We start from the raw sequence: 18136 nt of genomic DNA, 5'->3' as shown, positions 1-18136 counted from the left end.
GCTGCCTTCCCCTGCCCCTCCTGTGACAAAATATGCGGATCACGCATTGGTCTGAGCAGCCACCTGGCTATGCACAGACGACAGACACAACAGTGATCATCCCATAAACTTTATTTGGAGCAACGTCATCATCGACATCGATGGACTGCCATAAGCAAGTAAGTGTGTGTGTGTGTGTGTGTGTGTGTGTGTGTGTGTGTGTGTGTGTGTGTGTGTGTGTGAGACGCAACTTGCCCTGTTGTAGCGCCACCATGAGGCTGATTTGAAAACTGTCAAGTGGCATTTCTTCCTCAGCCTATACTGGGAATAGGCATGCACGGCTTGGGAAGCCGTGGCTTCGCATATCCCTCCATATCCGTGGATACAAATACACTTTCCAGTGCAACGTCCTTCATTCAGTCTCTCCATTTTTCCTGTGACCAGGTGGAGTTGAGCCTCAGGAGCCACCATAGGGACAGTCCACTTCCTCATTGACAATCAAGTGACTATTTAAAGGCCCTGTCATCTAGCCAACATCAGATGTTTGGTGAATGCTGCCGAGGGTCTCGAGACCTGGGTCTGCTACTGGGTTTTTATCTATACTGGTGCCAGGGTGAGTAACATGTCTCAAGACTGTTTTAATCATGTTTCATTCTGTATCTAAATGTAGCTGTTACCATTCAGGTACTGTATATGTTCATTATGAATCCAAACATATCTGTCATCATTCAGGTTGATGATTAATGTTCCCTAGCTGTGCTGACCTCTTTCATGTGGCAGGAGGGAATGTGAGGGCACATATGGACATTTAAAGGTATACAATCAAACAATTTGTTACAATTATTTATTTTGTCTATTTATATTGTGTACTAAATGTATGTTGTTCCCACTCCTTTAGATATAGCCACTGCTGTTTTGGTTTGGTTTCTTTTGTTTTAGTTTAGTTTAAGTTTATTTTGAGCCATTTCTGTTTTCTTTGAGCTGTTTCATTTGTTGACTTGTTGTTCCCCCCCCCACATGGTGGCGACTGGCGAGTGTTTCATCTGGATGCCGAGGAGAGCCAAATTGGTGAATTAGCTGACTGGCCGTATGGGTTGCTACCAGTAAGATCTCACGTTTAGCCCACGACTAAGGTTTGGCTGTGACTGCACCTCTTTTCACGGTGTCGTTCCTGTTTTCTTTCCTGCATGCTGTGCTGTGCTGTGCTGTGCGTGTGGTTAGTTAATTTATTAGTTTCTTAGTCTTTAATCGGTTATTGTGTTTTCTAGCTGTTTAGCTCCCGCTTATTAGCTGTTTAACTATTTTGCCTATTGGCCCCACTGGCTCCAAATGTGACATCGTTTCCCCTTTTTATCAATAGTGTTGGACCTGTTTATTGGCTTTAGTATACCTGGTTTTAAAAGATTGTTCGCCTTATATTTTCTGATATGATAATAAATGTTTTGTATTCATCTTCTTAAACGTTTAATAAATTTCCGTTTTGAGGAACAAGTCTCAAGTCCTTATAAACAAACTTGCATTTTGTGGGGAACCCAGTTTACTGGTCTAGTTAAGTCCTTGAACTATATTTCAAGGTGGCGTAGTCATACAAAGTAAATCCTTTGCTACACTTGGTTACACATACATCCATCCATATACATGGGTATCTGCTATGGGCATTCCTTTTGCTTCCAAGTCCCTCCTTATCTTTCCGTTTGGCGCTTTAATCAGAGAAGAGCTTTTTTGATTGATTGAAATATTTATTAACAGTTTGTAGAATTTACAGTACATTTTAAGCACAAACTCAATACAAAGACTGTCAACTGTGAGTGGACGACCCAATTAAGCATTACACTTGTTTACAACAGGGTCCACATTGTTCAATTCATCAAAACATTTAAAGACATACAAACATTTAGAGACATACAAATAGACATTTCTATGTAGCTAAATTCATCATATGGGAAGCAAAAAAGGGAAAAGATACAATATACAGTGAGGGAAAAAGGGGTGGGGGGGTGGGGGGATTCAGATTTTACAGAGGCCAGTTTCGAATTGCAGCCATCCGTAGGTGCCCTTTGAGAGCGGTTTTGAAGGAGTCAAGGGATTCACATGTCTTAATGACTGTTGGTAGGGCGTTCCACATTTTGGTGGCATAGGAGCGAAAAGAATTTAGTCCCTTGTTTGTGCCGAATCTGGGTTGTACATGGTTTGTTGCACTCCCTCTGGTGTTGTGGGTGTGGACTTCGTTTACATTAAGGAAGTATTTAGACAGGTACATGGGTATCTTGGTGGTGTATCGAATCTTGTGGACCAGACCCATTGCAAGATGCTGTACTCTGTCGTCGACCCTAAGCCATCCCAGCCAGTCAAAGTGGGCAGGGGTGAGGTGGGTTCGGGGGGTGAGGCCAAGTAGGAGCCTGACCAGTTTGTTTTGGGAGGTCTGGAGCCTTGTTTTAAGGGCCTTTGAGGTGCTGTGGTACCAAGAGGTGGATGCATAGTCAAAGAAACCTTGTACGAGGGCTCCTGTTAAGGTCTTCAAGGTGTTTTTGCTGACCAGTGAGGAGATCCTGTAAAGGAATCTTGTTCTTTGATTGACTTTTTTGATTACGTTGGTGGCCATCTTATCACCGGAAAGATTGGCCTCCAGGATGGAACCTAGGTAGGTAATTTGATCTTTTCGTGTGATAATATTGTCACCCACTCTAACCAAGAAGCCATCTGCCTTGCTGAGATTACTATTTGATCCGAAGAGGATGGATTCAGTTTTTCCCAGGTGTAAGGATAGTTTGTTATCAGCGAGCCAGGTGCAGATTCTACCGAGTTCAGAGCTGAGGGTCTTTTCAACCTGCAGTTTGTTCCTGTCCGAGACCAGCAGTGCTGAGTCATCTGCGAACAGGAACAAGCTGCAGTCACAAGCTGAAGTCATGTCGTTAACATATTAGGAACAGTAAAGGCCCTAGTATGCTTCCTTGTGGGACGCCACAGCTCACTGGGAGGGGAGGGGACAGTGTTCCGTTCACCTCCACCATCTGTTCTCTCCCCTCCAGGTAGGATTGCATCCAGCTCACTGATGTGCTATCAAAACCAATAGCTTTAAGCTTGTTAACCAGTATGGAGTGGTTCACAGTGTCAAAAGCCTTTTGGAGGTCCAGCATGACCATGCCGCAGTATTTTCCAGCGTCCACCTCGTGTTTGATGTGGTCGCTCAAATAGAGGAGGCATGTGTCAGTGGAGTGGGATGTTCTGAAACCAGATTGGAACTCGTACAGCAATTTATTAGTGGCAAGATACTTTTCAACCTGTTCATAGACTATTTTTTCCATCACTTTCGAGATGGAGCTTAGAATAGAAATAGGGCGGTAGTTGCCGGGTTCTAATTTACTCCCTTTTTTGTACAAGGGGGTTACTTTGGCCAGTTTAAAATCTTGGGGGACCTGTCCCTGTTTGATGGAGAGGTTAACTATGTGCTCAACTATGTGCTCAACTTGGGTGTTTCCAATAAATGGACATCAATGCTTTGATTGTTCTTAATATTTCTCAAAGCTTCACTTTCCTGCAGGTAATTCTCTGCGGTGTTTTGGAACCAAACACATAGCCTGCATATTCAACGTTTCTTTCCTATAACTGGCATGACGGTTAAGTGGTCTGGAAATATCCTCTTTAATGAAACTGCGGGTGCTACCCCCCCCCCCCCCCCCCCATCTAATAGGCACCTGGCTACACCTGGCTACACTTGGCTTCAATTGCGTTGGTGCATCTATCCAAATGGTATACTGTCTGCAGTAATAGGCTACTGTAGGCTACTATTGTCAGAGTTGCTTGCTACACTAACACTATAACTGCATCTGCAGCACTGTGGTCAGCCTGTCGTTTCCGTGGTCGGCGTGTCTATCATGCGGCATGCGCTGTATATTGACTGGCTGTTTGATTGCAAACTGTTTTGTGGTGTCTGCGCCCGCACTCTTTGAGTCTTCACAGTGAATGCCCTGCGTTCTACAATTACGCGCGACATGCCTGCCTACCAGACATATAAAACACCTGCCTTAATTGTTTCCTCAGTATTTCTCTTAGTTCAACAGTCCGTTCAGTTCTTGGATTTGTGATTACCATTGCATTACAGAATATGCATTTTGAATCATCTCTGAAACTCGCAGCATGGAATGCAGCTGTCGAGGCAGCGCCGCTGTAGTTTTTCCTTTTTTCCGTTCTTTTCTAGTTGCGCTCTGAGGCTGAGCGCTCTCGAGGAGGATTCTAAACGACTTATAAATAAATGATAAATGAAAATAGCAGATATGCAAACTCACAGCACATCTCATTCAAGACACTGAACTTGCAGATCTGCCATTTTTGCCATTCAAATGCATTATATAGTTAAATGGGCCCTAAGAGATGCAGAAATTAACTAGGAAAAAGTGCCCTTCTTTGCACAGGTCTCCACCAGGAGGATAGGAGAGTGTGTGATGTTTGGCAAAATGTTTAGGAGTAATTTAAACGTGTGTGTGTGTGTGTGTGTGTGTGTGTGTGAGAGAGAGAGATAGAGATAGAGCAAGGGACTGAGTCAGAATGTCTGACAGAAGCACAAGCTGTAAGTGTAGGGCAGGGGTGCCCAAAAGGTAGATCGCGATCTACCAGTAGATCACAAAGGCTGTGCAGGTATAGATCACATGACATGCCCCTAAAGAATATTTAATTTAAATATAAAAACAATTCTGCCACTTGAATTAAGTTGACTTGATTGACTGACATAAAAAGTGCCTGTCAGCTCAAACCCTTAATGCAATAGCCTACTTTGTTTTCAAGAGTGTTGCTGCAAACAACTACCTATTCCATTTCTCCCCTTTCCCATTCCAGGTGCATTTATCTTAAATGTAATGCCAGCGCCGCGCTATTCCAAAGCAATTTTCAGCAATGGTATTATAATGTTTTCAGTGAGTAGATCTTGTTGAGCTGGTCATTTTGAAAGTAGCTCTCATGTCAAAAATCACACCAGTGTGAACCGAGTGGTGCAACTCCCGTCTATTGGTTCTCTGTATCGTTCCAATTTGTATCGTTGCGTCCAGCAGGTGGCAGCCATGTCACATACTTCTCGTTCCAATTTCACGCATGCGCACACCACTGTGCTCATGATACAAACGGACATTGCTGGATGTATGAGTGGTTGCACCACTCAAAAAGAGTGGGCACCCCTGGTGTAGGGTATACACCAGAAAACAATGTCTTATGCTACCAGAAAACATTAGTCACTGTCAAAGCTATTGTTGATAAAGGTTATGTAGGCCTATATTCGTCATTTTGATGGCGTAACGGTTGGTGTAAACGTTACACCTTGGAAATACTGACAGTGATTAAGCTTTTCTGAAACAAGCTTCTATACAGACACTATTTTGTGTTCATTCCAAAGACGTGCAGTAAGAGAAACAGACCGCTGAAGCAGACAACCCGCAACACTCCAAATTAGAAGGGTAAATTCTTCAATGTACTCAATGTATATCCTAAATGTTGCTCTTGGCCTTTTATCTAGCCCATACAACATGCACATCTGTTGTCGATGTGCGTATTTGGGTTTGCTGTCCCATCTCCCCTCTGCCCGTGCCTTTTCTCTTCTCTGGTAGAACCGTAATGATGTTGATGTAATGACACTGACTGGGCTTTTTTCTCATTGTCTATTTGAATAAATAAGGCAATGGGTATTCAATAAACATAATATTATTATTACCTGGCGTTCATTGTCATTCATCAGTCCTCACATTGTGGCTCAGGCCTGATGAATGTCTGTGTGAAAATATATGTATTGTATACAGCTCATTAAATTGATAGAGAAAAATCACACCCGTGTGAAGTGAGGGGAGCTATAATCACTGTACATCATAATTTTATACAGTCCTCAGTCATATGGTGGAAATATACCCTTCAATCATCATACATCATCATCATAATGGCGCCATGGCGATCCCTTATTGGACAAGGGTGGCCACCGACATACCCAGCTGATTTGCTCAGACACACATGACGTAAATTCTCCTTTCATTGCCAATGGCATTTAAGGTTTGTGTTCTGACAGAATCTACACTATGACTGTTTATAGGAGGGGCTAGCGCCCCTCAATAAACTGGATTCTGATTTGGAAAATATTCTGCACTCCAAAGCACTTGCTATTGGCATGTAGGCCTATTATTGAGTGTTGCTGTGTTTGTAATGTGATTCTCCAAAACTGAAATTGCATGATTGAAGGCAACATGCTGTAGTCCAGTAAACAAAATAATTTGCATTCAAGCTGTCACTGGCAAGACTGACGCCTAAATGGATTTGATAAGCCTCAGAGCAGGGGTCTTCAATAGGGGATCCGCCAGGACCCATGGGGTCCTCAGAGTTACTACAGGGTGGCTGCCAAATCTTTGTGTGATTGGATATGTTTTTCACATTAACCATATGAACCCTATAGCATCCCTTTTCTGAGACCTATAGCAGATCTACGAGCGGTAGATCGAGCCGGTTCCGGCGAGCCGCCCTGCGTCCGAAACAGTTGAGTTACCATGTGGGGGTCCCCGGGGGTCCCCGGAACATCCAGACCAACAGCCCAGGGGGCCGGGCCGGTTCCGGCAAGCCACCCGTGTCCGAAACGGTTGAGAAATGACAGAGTTACCATGTGGGGGTCCCCAGAAGGTCCCTCTACTCAGTCTACTGTACTATACTGTCACTGTACTTTACTGTCACACCCAAAATCATACAGTTAATGTGTGTGTGCTATTTCTGTGCTCGGATGCACCCAGGGACCCAGGGACACACATAGCTCCACAATGAAGTGGTTGCACCACTTAAAAAGTTGAATCTGTAACACAATTTCATACAGTAGTGAAGGGTCTCCCTGCTTCATCTGTCTCTCAGCTAAGTATTTGGGCTGAAAAACATTGAATACCCCTGCAGTAGAGCTTACCGGTAATTGGTTAAATAAGTCTATACCAGGTGAGCTAGCTCTGACCGGCTCTGCTCCACCAATAAGCCTGATGCTCCATGTAAGAATGGATTTAGTGAAACGGTTAAAATACAGCATGTAATCTTTCAAGGTGAAAGTGAAGTTATGCCTAGCACGTTTGTGGCATCGACATCGAGTTGACGAAAGACCACATTATGACTTAATATTTGTCAATAATGGCCAAAGTAAGGGTTGAGGAAGAAAGTATCTCACTTTGACTGATGTCCTTGAATCCCAAAGCTATTATAGCCTACCTACAAATCTTGCCATATACAGAATTATAACGGGAGTGTGAATGGTGTGAACGCCTATGATATGCCTAGTACATACAGATGGTGTATGCCTCCATCGTTGTCGTTAATTACTTACACTCCCCATGGTCCCTGTTTATGCATACTTTGATGCCCTCTGTATGTCTTAACTCCAGGTAAGGATTTTATAACAATTCACTATTCATCAGGCTGCCCAAACGATTCTCTCTCTCTTTCTCTCTTTCTCTTTCTCTCTCTCTCTCTCTCTCTCTCTCTCTCTCTCTCTCTCGCATGGATTTATTTTTCTATAATTCAATTTTGTATATCCTTTCTCCTAATTGCCAGCTTATAGTTGCTGATCCGTATTTTAACGGTGTGTGCATGCGTGGGTACAACATGACAATATGACAACATGACAATATGACAACATGACAATGACAACATGACAACATGACAACATGACAATGACAACATGACAATATGACAACATGACAATGACAACATGACAACATGACAATGACAACATGACAACATGACAATATGACAACATGACAATGACAACATGACAATGACAACATGACAATGACAACATGACAATATGACAATATGACAACATGACAATAATAATAATAATAATAATAAAACTTTATTTGTATAGCACCTTTCATGACATGAAATGCAGCTCAAAGTGCTTTACAGAACAATGGAGAATAAAAGAAAAGCAAGGCAACGACAAAAAACAAGCAGTAATGCAATACAGTGAGGACATGAATATCAAAAAAATAAAAGATCAATTAAAAGCAATGTTGTAGAAGTGGGTCTTGAGCTGAGCTTTAAAAATGTCTACAGAGGCTGCCTGACGAAGGTACAGTGGGAGCTTGTTCCATTCCGACGGCCCGTAGAAGCAAAAAGCTGCTTCCCCATATTTTTTAGTTGCCATTTTTTTAGGCAAAGCGAGCAGGCCAGCAGTGGAAGACCTTAGGGGGCGGTTTGGGACATATTTAGGCAGGCAGTCGTGTAGGTAGGAAGGTGCGAGACCATTGAGAGCTTTATAGACAAGTAAAATAATTTTAAAATCAATCCTAAAAACAACCGGAAGCCAGTGCAGTGACAATGACAACATGACAATGACAATGACAACATGACAACATGACAATATGACAACATGACAATGACAACATGACAATGACAACATGACAATATATCTGCTGGGCAAAGTACACAACATGTGCAAACACAACAGGCTTTTGTCCAAAGCACAGCACCGAAACGGCACTCATCAGGGTCTCAAATGCAGACTGTGTTCGGTTCTGCTGCTACTGCTACTTAAGTGCAACTACAGATCACTCCATTTTGATTAATAGATTAGAAAAATGGGTAGGACTACGGGGGACTGCATTAAAGTGGTTTGCCTCTTACCTGTCTAACAGTAGTGTTGCTGCGGCCATAAATGATCATGTCTCTTCCTATGCACAGTTAAAACATGGCGTGCCCCAAGGTTCAATTCTTGGTCCCATTTTATTTTCTTTATACATGCTTCCACTTGGTGTTTTAATCAGTCATTTTAATCATGTGTCTTTTTGCTTTTAAACCCTCTGATCATAGCAAATTGTCTATTTAAAAAAAATGTCTGTCTTCCATTAAAGACTGGATGGCAGAACGTTTTCTTCAATTAAATCCGGACAAAACTGAAGTCCTTATCATAGGCCCTGATACTATATGCAATGACATATAGTCCTTCATCAGCACACTTCACAAAAGTTTCAAAGAACTTAGGAGTGTTATTTGACCAGCAAAATAATTTCGAGCCACAGATTTGAAAAATGGTTCAAATCTGTTTCTTTCAGCTAAGAAACATTGCCAAAATCAAGTCGCTTTTAACCCCTCGAGATCTGGAACAACTCATTCATGCTTTTATTTCTTCCTGGCTGGACTATTGTAACTCATTATTCACTATATACCCTCAGTCGCTCCTCAATACACCGCCTCCAGTTGGTGCAGAATGCAGCTGCCAGACTTTTAACGAACACTTTTAGAAGGTCTCATATCACCCCTGTGCTTGCTGCTTTACACTGGCTTCCAATTGACTGCAGAATTGTTTTTAAATTTGTATTAATCACTTGTAAAGCTCTCCATGGGCTGTCTCCCATGTATATAACTGAACTATTATCCCCCATAGCAAATGTGAGAACACTGAGGTCTTCAGGTAAAGACCTTCTTAAAGTTCCTAATACAAGACTAAGAACTAAAGGCGATAGAGCTTTTGCAGTTGTAGCCCCTACCCTATGGAATTACCCCTTTCCCTAAGGAGGGCAGAATATGTCAATACATTCAAAAAGCTGCTAAAAACCCATTTGTTTCGTAATAGCACTTTTGTTTGTAATACTGTCTGTACTGCATGTTTATATATTTTATCACTACTCTGTCATTGTGTTGTAGTTTTATTGTTGATCTATGTGTTGCTCTTGTTTTATTTCATTTTATTTATTGTACAGCATTGACATTTGTTTTGAAAGGCGCTTTATAAATATAATTTACCTTACCTTACCTAATCATTGTGTGTATTCCGCATATCGAGCAATTTTGGAGATTTTGACTTTCAATTGTAGGCCTACATGCATTTTATTTTGATCGTATTGTTCCACTTTTTATGGGCGCTACACTTCCTCTGCCAATTGTTCCACTTTTTGATTTGGCAATGTAAATGTATGTTTGGAATTGAACTGAATTGAGAGGCAGAGGAAGAGAGAGAGAGAGAGAGAGAGAGGAATGAATGTAGGGCTGTGCCTGGGCAATTAACTGAAAATATTATCGAAACAAGATATTTAAGAACCAATAACAAACATTACATTTTTCTTATCAACAAATTGACACAATTAGTTCCGAACTATCAATCATCCTTTGTTGCACGGACTCCCTGGAACTGCCTCAAGGGGTCCTTGGACACAATGTATAATGTTGAGAACCGCCTAGAGAGAAGCAGAGTGGCAGCGAGGGCTCAGGTTGAGTGAGTGTGCTGCTAACGTACTCTTTCAGCAAATAGCTTCTCTCATTTTACATAAGAGCCTCTCTCACTAGAACAATGGTTGTTTGTTTCCCTGCAAAACATCAGCTGTTTAATCAGCATTAATCGAGTTCACCAGCTCAATAAAACCCACTAATTTCATCCATCCACTATATTCAACCATCTTTTACTGAATATTAACACGTTCACTTTTGTTTTTCCTCCTCGCCATACGATTATTACCTCACTTAAACACAAATTTCTCTTTGCAGGCATTTGCATGCATGTGTTGTTTTGTTTGTAACTTTCCTGATAATCCATGCTCAACTGTCAGTCATCAAAATTGACAGTTCCATTGGGTCACATGAAACAGCCGTCGTTGACATTAAAGGCCCAAACTTAAACAAACATAACATAGCTGTTTTGAAATGTATCCTATTTTGGCTGATCGACATGGTTCTAAGTAATTGGTAGAAAAATGTTCACTTTTTAACCACAGACAGACGGACGGACGGACGGACGGACTGACTGACTGACTGACTGACTTACTTCACTTGAACCCGCCTGTGAGCTCTCATTTTGGGCAGGCCGTAGGTCTTTGAAAGGCCGTAGGTCCGTAGTTTTCAATGAAAAAGTGTTTTAAAGACCCGCATTAATTTCTACTTGCAAAAAATAGATTTCAACCTTGCTACTACTTTGTACTACTAGGACTGAGACTAAAAATATGTTAAAAATAAATAAAGTTTGATGAAAAATTTATAATAATTATATAATAATATAATAAATTAATAATTTACATTTGGGGGATATCTTTCACAATAATGAATAAAACATGTTCTAGACATTCTAATGATCACAAAAAAACATATATTACAATTATTTTACCTACTTTTATTAGGGTAAAGGTCAAAAGTCTTAGGTTAAAAAAAATTCAAAATTGCACAGAGTCCAGACATTTTTAATTTGTGTGAATTTCAGCCTCTGTGGGGGGTATTTATATGCAAATATCATGACCAATGGCATTGAAATGGCATTGCCATGAACATCACTGATGACGTTTAGGTGAAAAAAGAACAGAAAAAAATAAAAAATAATTTAGTAATTAATTAAAATAAAATTGTTGCTAAAAAGCAACGCTGGGTCTTAGAGGGTTAATCCATTCTGTCTCACAATCTTTCCGCCATCTTGGATCTGTCCTCGTCTCCCTAAATGAGTGCAATTTCGCAAAACAGTGCCCCTGTTACAGCATACAATATGGCTATACCGGTATACTATTATTATGGGCCTAGGATTTAAAATATATGTCTGTCCTTAGCTTTCTCCAGAGCAGCTGTCCCTCATCCATCCATCTGACTGAGGTATCCCCAGAGGAGGTGCCATTTAGCGGCCTACTACTCCATCTGAAAAGAACCAACAGAACAGATGTTCAAACAACCATATCGAGCAATTTTGGAGATGTTGACTTTCAATTGTAGGCCTACATGCATTTTATTTTGATCGTATTGTTCCACTTTTTATGGGCGCTACACTTCCTCTGCCAATTGTTCCACTTTTTGCTTTGGCAATGTAAATGTATGTTTGGAATTGAACTGAATTGAGAGGCAGAGGAAGAGAGAGAGAGAGAGAGAGAGAGGAATGAATGTAGGGCTGTGCCTGGGCAATTAACTGAAAATATTATCGAAACAAGATATTTAAGAACCAATAACAAACATTACATTTTTCTTATCAACAAATTGACACAATTAGTTCAGAACTATCAATCATCCTTTGTTGCACGGACTCCCTGGAACTGCCTCAAGGGGTCCTTGGACACAATGTATAATGTTGAGAACCGCCTAGAGAGAAGCAGAGTGGCAGCGAGGGCTCAGGTTGAGTGAGTGTGCTGCTAACGTGCTCTTTCAGCAAATAGCCTCTCTCATTTTACATAAGAGCCTCTCTCACTAGAACAATGGTTGTTTGTTTCCCTGCAAAACATCAGCTGTTTAATCAGCATTAATCGAGTTCACCAGCTCAATAAAACCCACTAATTTCATCCATCCACTATATTCAACCATCTTTTACTGAATATTAAACACGTTCACTTTTGTTTTTCCTCCTCGCCATACGATTATTACCTCACTTAAACACAAATTTCTCTTTGCAGGCATTTGCATGCATGTTTTGTTTTGTTCAAAATTGCACATAGTCCAGACATTTTTAATTTGTGTGAATTTCAGCCTCTGTGGGGGGTATTTATATGCAAATATCATGACCAATGGCATTGAAATGGCATTGCCATGAACATCACTGATGACGTTTAGGTGAAAAAAGAACAGAAAAAAATAAAACATAATTTAGTAATTAATTTAAATGAAATTGTTGCTAAAAAGCAACGCTGGGTCTTAGAGGGTTAATCCATTCTGTCTCACAATCTTTCCGCCATCTTGGATCTGTCCTCGTCTCCCTAAATGAGTGCAATTTCGCAAAACAGTGCCCCTGTTACAGCATACAATATGGCTATACAGGTATACTATTATTATGGGCCTAGGATTTAAAATATATGTCTGTCCTTAGCTTTCTCCAGAGCAGCTGTCCCTCATCCATCCATCTGACTGAGGTATCCCCAGAGGAGGTGCCATTTAGCGGCCTACTACTCCATCTGAAAAGAACCAACAGAACAGATGTTCAAACAACCATTGTGACCTTGAATGTATTTTCTTGTCTTTAGCGACTCTTTACCAGAGAGAGTTTGATGAGGTTATAAAGAATGCTCATCTCTAATGAATTGAGACCATCAGAGTTAAGAGCCTTAACATTGCAACCACAGCACAACAACTATGGTATAGCAAACTAAGAAACCATTATAATGGATATTGCTGAACACACATGTGGGTGGGTAGGGGGGTATAGTTATTCTCATTCTTACAAATAATCACCTCTATAGACGCAGCCAAGTGCAACCACAGTCTTCCACACTCACAGTCTAATCTTCAGTATAATGGTCCATGCAGACAAATCTCAGGATGCTGGCATGCCTATACATTATTTTAAATGAGGTCTCTCCTTGAGAGCTGCTTGGTGTAGAGCTGGTGCATGATGCTCCATCTCCACACAGACTTCTGGCAGAATAATCCTCATACAACTTAGTTTATCCTGTCCAGACAGAAACTAAGAAAGTTGTGGGAGTATATCCCTGTTACAATGCGCTAGACCCCTGGGAGATGGATTGCTGAGGTGGAGCGGCACACCTACCATCAGGTCCCTGTACTTGGCGCATGACTTGCCACATCCAAGCTGTGCTACTCATACTGTACGCTGAGTTGGCATGCAGGATCGAACCCGCATGACTACTCCAAGGCGAGAGCTCATACCGACTGACTATCATGAACTCATCATGAATTCGTATAGCACCGTTGCAACTAATGATGAACTTAACAAAATAATATATGATTAATAATACATTAATAATATATATTATTAAAGGACAAGGGTTGGTCTCTGGTGTTAGTTCAGATTATTTTCTTCAGACTGGGATCAATACCATTTTCAGTTTTCTGATCCGGTTGACACGTCATGTTGTAATCACTGGTCTGTAGTCATCGGGCCAGAACCACCAAACCTGAACCAGAATTAACCAAAATAATTCCCAGTGATCAAGGGCATCATCATTTCAGGGCCTACCCAATAAAACCCTTGATGCGCAGCGACGGCTCCAGAACATTGTGATGGGGGGAGGGGAGGGGAGGGCAGCCTCCACCTTTTGATCTCAAGTCTGGCATAGGCTCAAGATATTAAAGCCATGAAACTAATACGTTTCATGGCTTCAAGTTTGCATGATTCAAGTTAATCTCATTAACTCCCCATGGGGGTTTTTGCTAATGCTCTCTGATTTTTGCATAGCATGATACATGCTGCTTCGACAAAATTCTGAGAATATCTCCCAGAGCGCGGAGCCTTTAACGTTTTACTTTATACCATTTGTACTGTATACTGTATACCATTTGTTGCAATAAATGGTCAATCTACTTTGACATGAGTGTTTCCTGTCTAAAATTAATTTTACCGGTGCAGAAAATTATATTGAGGTCGCTTAAGATGCACTTATATGACCCCACTTTTTGTGATTATGGACAGCGCACATCTTCCGATCTTGGTGCTGAGCCAACTGTTAAACTAACAGATTGCATGAAGAAGTTTGGGTGAGGCTATGCAGATTACAGAATGAATTAATTGTGAATGGGAGTGTCTTTCCGGTGAACACTGGTATTATAATCCCTGAGTATAATTGCATTGGAATTACCTATAGTGTTATGTCCTGCAATCTGTATCCTGTCTGAATTATCTCTCCTGATTGGATCTGTGCATGAAAATGCATTTTCTGTTTAAGTAAGAGCTGGAGGGACATGGAGACTTACTTACTTATGGAGGTTACTGAACAAAGCAGCTAACAAATTTGCAGCTAACGCATTAAAGTTTAAACGTGAGGACCAGAAATGAATGATAACTTCATGGATAATTAATTGATGATTGAGTTAATCTGCAGTCCCTCACCACCTTGAAACTGCTTGACAAGGTCTACCACTCTGCACTTAGTTTATTACTGGCCCACTGTCCTCAAGTTAGAATGCATCATTGTACTCTGTATCAGGCTTTGGCTGGTATAGAGTCCCTTGGCTCCTGCATAAAGCAATCTTACTAATTACCTGTCATCTCTATTTTTTCTAATTCCCAGACAAGGTCAGGATCGGTTGCTGAAGTCCCTTAAGTAAAAAGAAATCACACCAGTGTGAACCAAGTGGTGCAACTCCCGTCTATTGGTTCTCTGTATCGTTCCAATTTCTTCTCTGTATCGTTCCAATTTCTTCTCTGTATCGTTCCAATTTCTTCTCTGTATCGTTCCAATTTCTTCTCTGTACTCTGGTGCCCCCTACTGGTATAAATAAGTAACTTATTCACTTATACAGGTACATGGATGCTGGATGTAGAAGTGGTTGCACCACTTAAAAAAAAATATATTTTTTAAAAACCTTTTAGTTAATTGTGCTCCAGTGGTTGCAAAACTTTTTAGCCTGTGAGCCGTGACCCAAAAGAGAAATTAGATGTTTGCCCGGGACCCAAAGGGAAAATACCAGATCTACAAGCTCACAAATGCCAGACTGGCATTAGAGTGAGACAGTGGCATTGCCAGTGTGTGCCAGTGGTCACCCTTGGTTAAAGCTGCCTACCCCTGCTCTACACCAACAATGTTGTGAGCTTGTAGATCTGCTATTTTCTGCAAATGTTCCCTCCAGAATAGGGATGCTATTGTTCCAGTGGTTAATGTAAAAAAAACACACAATGATTTGGCAGCCCCGTCCCGGATGAGTTTGTTTTGAAACAGGACATATGTGAAAACACCCCATATATGTAAACAAATTAATATCATATTTCTAGTAAATGTTTTTGTTGTTTTTGTTATTTAAAGGGGAAAAGAGTGATGATCCTCTAGTCTACATCCTGACTACGTGCCAAGGTTATTTGGTTTCACCTCCATCACTGATCGAAGTACAGCAGAGGTACAGACTGTTGTTGAAGTCCCAGGCATTGGGGTCCAGACAGAGGAAACACAAAATGACATTGCCTCATTACATGAACAGATTAAATCTTTAAATGCTGAATGTCAATCACTTAGGGATAAAGTCAACAAATTAGAAAGTGAGTTGAAACATCGTACTCTTGATCCTTCAGAATTTGATGACAGCAAAATGAAATTCTTCACAGGACTTTCATGTTGTTGTTCAATTTTGTGTCACCACGTTTACCACCTCCTGCAAAACAGTCACTTAGTGATACTCAGAGACTTCTGCTTACACTGAGGAAGCTGCACCTCAATCTGTCTGAGGAACTTTTAGGTTACCTCTTTGGCATTCATTGAGTCAACTGAGGTAAGCCAAGCAGGTTCATCTTGGCAGCAGTTTTAACCTTGATCAGTCAACTTTCAACCATAGACTGTAAAAAATATGGACAAAGCGTTCCCCGGGTCTAAGATGGACGTAAAATGAAGCCTGTAATTCTATGGTAATTCCTGATGTAAATCGCCATATTTCTAGATCCGTTTTGGCCCAGCTGGCCATTGGCTGGCTCCGTTTTGGCCCAGCTGGCCATTGGCTGGCCCAGACAACGAGGCGGGACTTCCCCCCTTCTACTCTGTTGGTTTTTATTTTGACTCGAGTGGGAGGGGAATCCCGATCATAGACTGTAACGGTAGCCACGCCCCTCAGAACATACGCAACTTTATGGTCATTTTTTTTAATTAATGGGACCATAATTTTCCAAAAAGAATATTATGACATTAGAAATGAGACTTTAAACTAGTGACTGGAAGCAGAAAGTATTCATGACCATGTTTATTAAGGTAATACAGTCTAGGTGAAGTTGGGCCCAAATACATGGACTTCTATGGGGCTATGGGTTTTTCTGGGTCCAATGACAGCGCCACAACAGGCCATTATATGAATCGCGATTTCCTTATAGGCTTCACAAAATATCTGTCTGACTGCCCCCCTGCTTTCAACACACTGAGCAAATATGTGTGCCACCTGTATGGCCAATCATCTGCCAAGGTACAAATCATTCTGTACGGCATCATCAGCTTTGCCAGAACTGTCCATTCCCCCAACAAGTGATGCTCTCCACCAACATTGCAAAAGGGCAAACTACCAAGCAGCAGTGATGAGACGTTCTCTGACTAGTAGGATGTGTGCTCCTTCACCCATTGGCAGTGGATGGGGCATGGAGGATGGGGAGTTAACAGTAACATGGATGACTAGAAATCCTGCCCCTGATAGTGTGTTGCAGGTAGTCCACTGTAATTGTAAAAAAAAAAAAAAAAAAGCAAATGTGAGACTGAAAGATGTTCATGTATGTCTGCAAAACTGTCTTGCACTGATTTATGTCACTGCCAGGACTGTGAAAATGTGTCAAAGGAAACAGAAGAAAGAGGTACATGGGATGATGACTCTGATCAAAGTGATAGGGATGAGTAACCCAACACCATGTAGGCCTACTACTTGTTTTGTTCAACAATTATTATAAGGTGTTATTGTGATGCATTTGTATGTTATTTTGTATTTTCAATTTTCATATATTTCCTTGGCGGGGGGAGGGGGTGGATGTACAGATGACAGATGCTGTGACCCTTTGCTGTGACCCACTTGTAAATAAATAAATGTTTCATACCATATGTTGTAATAATTCTGACCTCTACTACTTTAATTTTTAGTCTTGTCCATTTGTTGCATTATTCCAATTTAGGGGGCGTGGTAACATTTTGATAGATTTTCTGCCATGTTGGTCCAAGGTGCCCTGATTTTCTTTTACCTTTCATTACACATTAGGTTGAGACATTTTCTATGTATGAAACATAAGCTCTTGGCACAATTTACTGTGTAGGTTTCATTGTACTGTGTGGCAAACACTTAAGTTGAAGCATATTCTTTAACAAATATGCTACATTTCATGATATAAATTCACATATGAGTAAACTAAAGGCACCAATACTTATTTCAGATGTTAAGTATATGCATTTGACATTTGAGAAAAAAATGGTGTTGCCAAAAACACATTTTACAAGCAAAAACAGCAGCACACGATTTTCGTTTTTTGGTTATACACTGTTTATACATTTATGGCTTTAAAAAAAACAGCAGGATATTATGAGTAGAACTTTTAACCCAAAGTCTAGAAGGGTATTATCTATGAAAAAATGCATTGAATGCGTAGTTCGCTTGACATGGGAACGAAACTCATTTTCTAAGCACTTTTTCATGGGTCCCAACACGGCCTATATAGGTCTACACAAAATCACTGAGCCAAACAGTCTGCCGAAACATTCTGCCAGCCGAACAACGTCTGGAGTCAGCGTCTGGGAATTCAATTGGTCACCAATTTCGATGTAACACCGGTATCACCCGTCGCTGGCGAGGAGAC

This window comes from Protomyctophum parallelum, assembly GCF_964188405.1.
Source record: "Protomyctophum parallelum genome assembly, chromosome: 2".
Classification (NCBI taxonomy): Eukaryota; Metazoa; Chordata; class Actinopteri; order Myctophiformes; family Myctophidae; genus Protomyctophum; species Protomyctophum parallelum.
Note: the sequence above shows the minus strand (reverse complement) of the source record.